Genomic DNA, 8468 nt, shown 5'->3' with positions numbered 1-8468 from the left:
AAGGAAGGAAGGAAGGAAGGAAGGAAGGAAGGAAGGAAGGAAGGAAGGAAGGAAAAGGCACATAGAGGGTTACAGTTCTCAGAACTGGAAGGATCTTTTTTTTTTTTTTTAAAGATTTTATTTATTTATTTGAGAGAGAGAATGAGAGACAGAGAGCACGAGAGGGAAGAGGGTCAGAGGGAGAAGCAGACCCCCTGCTGAGCACGATGTGGGACTCGATCCCGGGACTCCAGGATCATGACCTGAGCCGAAGGCAGTTGCTTAACCAACTGAGCCACCCAGGCGCCCCTTTTTTTTTTTTTTTAAAGATTTTTTATTTATTTGTGAGAGAGAGAGAATGAGAGACAGAGAGCATGAGAGGGAGGAGGGTTAGAGGGAGAAGCAGACTCCCAGCTGAGCAGGGAGCCCGATGCGGGACTCGATCCCGGGACTCCAGGATCATGACCTGAGCCGAAGGCAGTCGCCTAACCAACTGAGCCACCCAGGCGCCCCATAGAACTGGAAGGGATCTTAAGGATGATTCCAGGGTAGTCAGTAGCAGAAGTGACCATGGCATTGTGAACAGACTCAAAGAGTGAGGTGAGTAGAGACAACCTTGGAGGAGACACCAGAGGAAATATTATTTTGAACACACAGAAGTCTGAGGTGTGAGCATATGCACACCTCAAAGCCCCATACAGCACATCACCCAAAAAAAGTGGAGTTTGTCATGATGTCCCAAAGCCTCCAAGAAAATACTAAATTCCAGTAAAATACGACTAAGAAAGGAAAATATGTAGTATCGTCTAAACACTTTTCCATTGAAAATAGTTAAAATGCAGCACTTAAGCAAAACTTCCTGAAATGTCTTCCTCTGAATATAGTTCTATGAGCTATTCTGCAGAAATGGGTTGGAGGAGGTTTGAGCAACACTGCTCACCACATGGGCCGCCCTCGTCCTGAAGATTCATGGTGCACTCCAGCGAGGCAGTGACTCTAGGCAGCCTAACGGTGTGAAAGTCAGCCTGACTCTCTTCAGCCTCACGTTTCCTGTTTTTATGGGGCCACAAAACTCTCCTTTCATGGAACACCTATTCACGTTCCAAGGAACCAGTATTCTTTGGAATACATTTTGGAAAAAAAACTGACCAAAGGGTTAGTATAAAGCTAACAACTGTAATAGCTGTGATTCATTACTATGAGACCATTCTGCAAAGTGAAAAGATAAGGGATAACTTGGTTTTACTTAAAATGTTTCTTCGAAGGAGCTTGAAACACACTGGACTCAGGGTGTTTTCGATAGATTCAAATAGAAGTCTAATTACTTCTTGTTGCTATTTTTCCTCTGTAAATTTAATAGCATTTCTCTGTAGCATTCCAGTAGAAATTTAAACATTCTGGGAAAGCGATTACAAGAGAACAATAAAGCACTGGGATTTCATCTACATGTCTGTTACATCTCATACAAGAAAAAAGAATGACTTGAGTTGCTCACCCTTGTGACTTTTGCATAGAATATTATACCACACCACCGCTCAAACATTGTCACAAGATATGAAAAGACAGCAACCGGAGGGCCTCTGGGTTCTCTGCCATTTTTCTTCTGTAAACTTAGGGCTGCATATTACAAATTGATACTTAGATAGAATCGATCATCTCAACCTTCACTGGGGGCTTATGAAAGGAAGTGAGTTTAAATGGTGCTCCTTTCAGTGAAAACCTAAGAAAGACTTTGTGAATGGGTTTATCACATATTATAATTATTTTTGCACTTGCGATTCATCGCAGTAGTCTAGAACAGTGTGCCAGTCTCTAGGCATTGCTGTTTAAATACCGGCCAAGGTCACAAGTGGGAGGGAGTTCGGTCCTCATTTACCTCATACCAGCAGCTGGGTTGGCATGCAGCTGCAGAACCCCTGGGGGCTCTCTTTATTTAATTTGCCATCCCTTCCTGAGCAGTACTGAGACTTTCACTTCAACGACTCTGCTGGGCTTTGCCATAATTTCTATGGTGTATCAGTAAACTCTGCCAGAGAGATGCCCAAGCAAACCTGAGAGCAGGCTAGGAGCGTGTCCAGTTCAGGTATTTTTGCTTAAGTCAATGATGGCATTAACCCCACATACAAATTCAGCCTGTTTAAAAAATACAACATTATTCATTAGTAGAGAAACTGATTTGTAAGGAATAGTATTCAGTCATCTTAATAATGTGTGTGTGTGTGTGTGTGTGTGTGTGTGTAAGACCCTGTCCTTTTCACAATTTCTTTTGGGATAATTTTCCTAGGCTCTGAATCAGACTGTCAAAAGTAAATACAGGCCCCAATTCTGAGTAAGCCACATATTAATTATAAGGCTTGGTCATAAATCTCTTCCCTGGGTTTCTTATCTGTAAAATGGGAGTGTTGATCCCTCTGACACACTCTGAGTATTAAAAGTGGTAACACGTAAAAGTCACTAGGACGAGGTCAGGTACAATAGGTACTCTATAGATGCTTTATGAAATGCATAACTGCAAAAAGAAAAAAATCAACACCTTCTGTGACTTTTGTTTCCACAATCAGAAGAGAAAATAGTTTCACCTGGTCTGCTTTTCCATTTTTCACATCTTGGTGGTGGTCAGAAAAGGGAAAGGAAGGGAACCAAAGGAAACTGATTTTGCTTGGAATCAGAATGGTAGGTTGTCAGAACTGGAAGAAATCTTAGGGATGGTGTGATCCGATGCCCTAAATTTACCAATGAACAAACTAAGGCCCAAGGATTCTAAGCGCTTTGCCCCCAGATCACATAGAAGTTAAATGACCGATCCAGGATTGGGGTCCAATATAAACACGGACTTTTCTTATAATGCGGACTGTTAATATTGTGTGAAGCTATGGTGGTTTAAAAAAATCTTCCTTTGGCTAACTTGAAAAATAGTTCTCCTTTTACAGGTTTCTTATTATTTTTTTCTTTTTTTTAACATTTTACTTTACTTTTAATCCATCAGGAGTTTTCTTTGGTTTCGGATATAAAGTTAGGACTTAACTGAATGCTCTCTTCCCAAATCGTGAGTCCAGAGACTTGGCACCACACATCTCACCAGCCCTCCCTTTCCCCCTGACTTACAGTATCACCTTCCCTACCTTCAAAATTATTTTTTACACTAAGGTCAATATCCATGCTCATTTCTTATTCCATTGATCTGTTAATTTTTCTACCCATAGGATGCTGTTACAATTATGTTAATGTTATCATATGTTTTAACAAGTTGTCTGAAAAATTTACCTTCATTAATCTTCTTTAGAAAAAAAAAACCTGAAGCTTTTGCCCATTTATTTTTCAAGATGATGAACACTGGCAAGTTGAAGAGAATTAATATTCCACATAGACCAAATAAAACCCATAAGAATTTTGATTGAAATTACATTCGATATAAATATTAATTTGGAAACAACTGGCACTCTTATTATAATCATTTTTCCTCTTTGGGAATATGATGTATCTTTTTATTTATTCAACTGTTCTTTGATGTGGCTCAGTAAATTCGAGGCATAGCGTGTCAAGCTTTAAAAGCACACAATGATGATCTAGGGAAGGGAAAATAAATTCTACCTGAAATGGTTTAGGGAGATATTTTTTATGGCCAAAAAGAGGAGTGCTCTACAAATGTAGCCAAATGAGGTACATGGTATTTCATTATTTAAATTAACTTGACACAGCCTAGCTCAATTACACAGGTCCTTACCAAGTTGTTATTCATAGTCATTAACCACATATGCATCAACCAACAATAAGTTTATATTGGGTTCTTACCAGATCTGGCACCATGTTTGATGTTGATGATATGTTCCCTGTCCTCAAAGGAGTTTACGGTCTAATTGAAGTAAGTTTCCATCTTTAAAAGTACCAGCTCTAGAGAGTAGGTCTTTTTTTTTTTTTTAAGATTTTATTTATTTATTTGAGAGAGAGAGTACGAGTGACTTGGGGGAGGGACAGAGGGAGAGGAAAAAGCAGACTCCCTGATGAGTGGGGAACCCAACTCGGGGCTTGATCCCAGGACCCTGGGATCATGACCTGAGCCAAAGGCAGATGCTCAACTGACTGAGCCACCCAGGTGCCCTGAGAGTAGATCTTAAATGTTCTCACAACACACACACTCACAGAAGAGGTAATTATGTGAGGTGATGGATGATACCATTTCACAGTATAGTATATACGTGTATCAAATCATCACATTGGACACCTTAAACTTATACAACATTATTTGTCAATTCTATCTCAATAAGCCTGGGGCTGGGGCAGGAGAGTACCAGCTCTTCTTCTTGTTCTAATCCTTGAGTTAATATAGCCTCTTACTATGTAGTTTGATCTTTTACTTCTATTCCCAGACCAAGGCAAAGAAATTTCTCAAGCAAATTCCTTGGTCATCAAGGGAGCAGTTTTTGGCTGGGTCCCAGATCTACTCCTCAGGTGTAGGTCAAAGTCATCATCCTCAAAGCTACCTGGGGTACCATAGACAGATTGGCTGAGTTTGAATTATGACTTGTAGCTGTGCGACTTTGGGCAAATTATTTAGCCACTTTGCCTCTGTTTCCCCAAATATAAAATGGAAGTGGTAATCATATTTAACTTGTAGGGTTACTGTGAAGATTACATGAGCTAATTTGTTTATATTGTACTTACTACCATGCCCAGCATGGAGAAGCACTCAGAAATACTGGCTGTCACTTAAAATGCAGTTTCCCTGGCAGGTAATACATTTCAGCTTAATGCAGCCCAGAGCAAAAGCACAGCTAGGTGTCCTGCAAGTGTTCAAGATTAGAAAATGGGATTTTGTGGGGGAATGATCTTCCCTTCTATGGAAGCTTAGGTCCTACACTTGCAGCTGTGGGTAAATGGAATAATTAACCCACGTCTGTGGGAAAATGGCGGCATCTTCCCTTGGGATTTCAATGTTTTAGATTAGATCATAATTCTATAATTAGAGGGTTACAGTCTTAAAAATCCTTGGCAGAAAGAGTCAATCCTCTTCCCCCCTAAATTATGGTTATATTAAATGAATCCAATATTAAGTATCCAGTATATCTTTAAGTGGGTCAAGAGGAGGAGGTTGGGATAATGTTTTCTGGGGTGGTCAGCTACCTCTATTGGGTCAATGCCTGTTTTCACTTTACAGTGTCTCCTGATAACGTTCTACACGGATGAGCCCCTTTTTGGCTAGAAATGGAAAATGGTATTTTGAAACTCAGAATTTTCTTAGCATATTAAACGTGAGATTTTAGTATGACTGAACCTAACCACTGGCTACATCTGGGCCTCTCACTAGCCAGGCATGGGGAAAGGAGAATTCCTTTGCTCTAAGTGGCCCCAATGGCTTGAGAAACTGTCCATCGCTGAGTAGCTCGCCTGGGATCTCCCTGGGAGAGAGGGAAGCAGGGTATCTCACCAAGAAATCCCCAAGGATCTTTTGCATTTCTGGTTCCTTCCCACCTCTCTTCTCATCTTTTACTTTCTCCTCCTGATGCCTCATGCCTCCTATTTCTTCCAGCCAGGGTCCCTCTCCTGCTCTGGGTGCTACAATGACTCAGATAGGAAGAAAGAGTAGTAACAAGGAGATGTGTTCCCCCACCCCTATCCCCGACTCTGAGCCTTAAGCAGCAAAATGAGTACATGATCAATGCAGTCAGCTCCATGCCCAAGTTGCTTTAAAAGACCCAGGCCCCAGATAGGAAGGTAGTGTAACTAAAGTTATCAGAGAAACTAGGTGCCAACTGAAGGTATAATTTCCTTTTATAGCAGAAAGTTAGTAAAAAGGAAGGTAGTGGTTAAAATCATAGGCTCTAATATCAGATAGGCCTGGATTTGAATCTGGGCTGTCCCACTCACTAGTTGCACGACTGAAGCAAGAAATGTAGTTTCTCTATGCCTCAGTTTCTTTATCAGTTAGATGGGAGTCATATCACTCACTCCACTGGGATCGACGTGGGCATGGATATAAGAAGCTCAGCGCAGTGCAACATAATTCACGGAGTCAAGTCCAAGCAAATCGTAGCTATTTATTATAAAAAGTTGAATCAGAAAGTCAAAATTTCTCAGTGTCCATAAAGCACTCCATAGGGATGTATTCATATCCCTTTGGCAGGAGTAGCTTCACAGATGGTTGCATCAGACTATAAATGTGTGATGCTGCTCACCATGAAGATCATCCAACTAATTACCCTCAGTCAGTTTCCCTGTTCACTAAGCAGCCTTCTAACGGGGCCTTCCGTATCGCTTTCTAAAAAGGAAACGATGTGCTCACCAGATCAGGCTGACTGGAACATTCAGGCTTGTCTGACAATTACAGCTCTCCTTAGAATAAACACAATGGCATCCAGTTTATACGTCAGTCTCTTATGAGTTCAGCTGCACCCAAGAGATGGATCCAAGTCTGACAGAATGAAATCTCTAACTGTAAAGTTGAGGGTCGTACCCTGGGTTGCACCAAATTAGTAGCACTCCTGGGCTCTCTAAGCTGCAAATTGCCGACCTGTGACACAGGTATAGACTGGAGGTCACCTGCCCGGCCCCAGTGGACTTACTTTTGTGACTCCTGTTCTAAGGATAAGAACACTTGGGACGTGTTCTTAGGATTTTTTACTTCTTGCGAAAGAGCAAAAAAGGAAGAAAAAAGCGTATCCCCTGAACACCACTTTTCCTTTTTTTTCCTGTTTAGCGTAAACAGAGAAGTTGGGAAACACACCCATATTTTAGAAAACACTCTGATGAAGATAGTCCCCCAGGCTATTTCTTTGCATGAGCAGTTGGGACCACAGTGAGTTGGTAAGTGGGTGAGATTTGGCGGGGTGGGGAGGAGGGCACCTTTACACTGTCCAGTGCTGAGGCTGGCAATTGGCAATGAGGAAGGGGGGCTGTGGAGAAGGGGTGCAAGGTGGAGGGGAGGGGAGGGCAGACAGCATTTGCGAGGAGCCAGTCAGCTCTCTGCTCCACCTGGCTCTCTTGCCTCCACCAATCTTGCCCCAGATCCTGCTTTGGACTAACACTGGAGGGAGAGGGGACACATGGGGATTAGGGATGGAGTTCCAGTACAGTCCTGGATAGCAGTGGGGAAGTATTTTCAGCATCTGGGAGAAAGCCCAGCCATCCAGCTAGATTGGCAGCTCTGGGTGGCCATTCATATGACAGGGACAGAGTTGTAATGGAAACGGTCAGGGGGAAGGTTGCCTGCAGAACTCTAAATAGTCCGTTTCAGGAACATTGAACAAGTTCAAGAGATAGTGCCAGATAATGCTATTCAAGAAATCTTTATCACCAAAGAGAGAGGAAATAAAGTTTAATAACCAATGAGGACATCAAGGGAGAGGGATCGTTCAGGAGAATTCTAAAGCTGCCATTCGGTGAGAGCATCTGGAGAAGTGATCTAATTTCAGAAACTGTCTGCCTTCAGTCCTTCTTTTTATGATCCAGGCTGAGATCACACAATTAGATTTCAGTTAGCCCATTCAAGGCCAACCACCAATTGGTCTTACCTGTCCAGCCACATCTTTTGGTTTTTTTCCCTTTATAAAACGATGATTAGGCAAAGCTCCAAGCCACTCCTGGTTACTCCCTCTTCTCCACCTCTGCCTTTGCTTGATAGCTTCCAGAGCTTCCAACGCAGGCCCCTCTTCTCTCAGCCATGCCCACCAGCTTCTCCAAGGCCTATCTTGACTCATGCACACCCCCCGCCACCCTGGGGGCAGTTACACCCATCATTACTCTGTCTCCCCGAGAGGCTGGCAGTTCCCCAAGGCACCAACGCAGCACTGATCTGGGAGTCGCCGAAGAGCTGTGGCCACAACGATGACGACTATGACCCGGAACAAGCCAATTTGTCTTCTCAGGATACAGATGGGGAATCTCAGTCCTTAGAGACTGAATGATGTTCCCATGACAGCGAGGCTATGTTACAGCAGCGGTGGGGCCCCATTCGCGCCCACGTCCTCCGAGTCTCCTCTCGGTCTACGGTTCTTTCCGCTGAAGAGCTCACAGCTGCTTCCAGACCTCATGGTTGCCAGCCATAAACAGATTTATTCAGGCTATCATTGCAGATAGAGATGGAAATCAAAGGACTACATAAGTTGGATATTTTGGTGGCACATTGTCCCAACGTCACAGCCTAATGAGAAGGATCGCCTCCAGATAAATATCTTCTGGGCTTGCATTACACATTCGATGCAGAGCAGATGATTTTAAAGAAAGTATAGGGTGAATTACTCTAGTCTGTGGGTACTTACTTCTGTTGTACCAGTGAGGTTTTAAAAGGCTAGGAATGTATACTTGAATTCAAGTACAGTTTAAGGTACAATGGGTTAGAATATTGGAGAACACAGCGATTGTATTTATTCATCTCAAGTACCTCTCGGTGGATAATTAACCTGGGCCATGATAAAAACAATTCTATTAGGCCCATTTCTCTTGTGGCTGATGCCACTGTGCCACTTGCTACAGTATTTTTCCTTTGTTTCATT

The 8468-nt window shown here is 42.7% G+C and overlaps 1 long non-coding RNA gene across 3 annotated transcripts in view; it reads left to right on the top strand.

Annotated features, from left to right (window-relative positions):
* The window catches only part of LOC115944242 (uncharacterized), a 176069-nt gene that overhangs the window by 159789 nt on the left and 7812 nt on the right, over positions 1-8468 (top strand). For 2 of the 3 annotated variants that reach the window (XR_014148687.1, XR_014148686.1), the window contains exon 6: positions 6674-6780. The exons of the other annotated variant lie outside the window; for it this stretch is intronic. This is a non-coding gene — a long non-coding RNA (uncharacterized LOC115944242). The remainder of the gene's footprint in view (positions 1-6673; positions 6781-8468) is intronic. 3 annotated transcript variants of the gene reach the window in all.

The sequence above is a fragment of the Leptonychotes weddellii genome, chromosome 9, assembly GCF_054177405.1.
Source record: "Leptonychotes weddellii isolate Sample4059 chromosome 9, ASM5417740v2, whole genome shotgun sequence".
Lineage (NCBI taxonomy): Eukaryota > Metazoa > Chordata > Mammalia > Carnivora > Phocidae > Leptonychotes > Leptonychotes weddellii.
The sequence above is the reverse complement of the archived record's forward strand: the minus strand, read 5'-3'. Positions and strand labels throughout refer to the sequence as shown.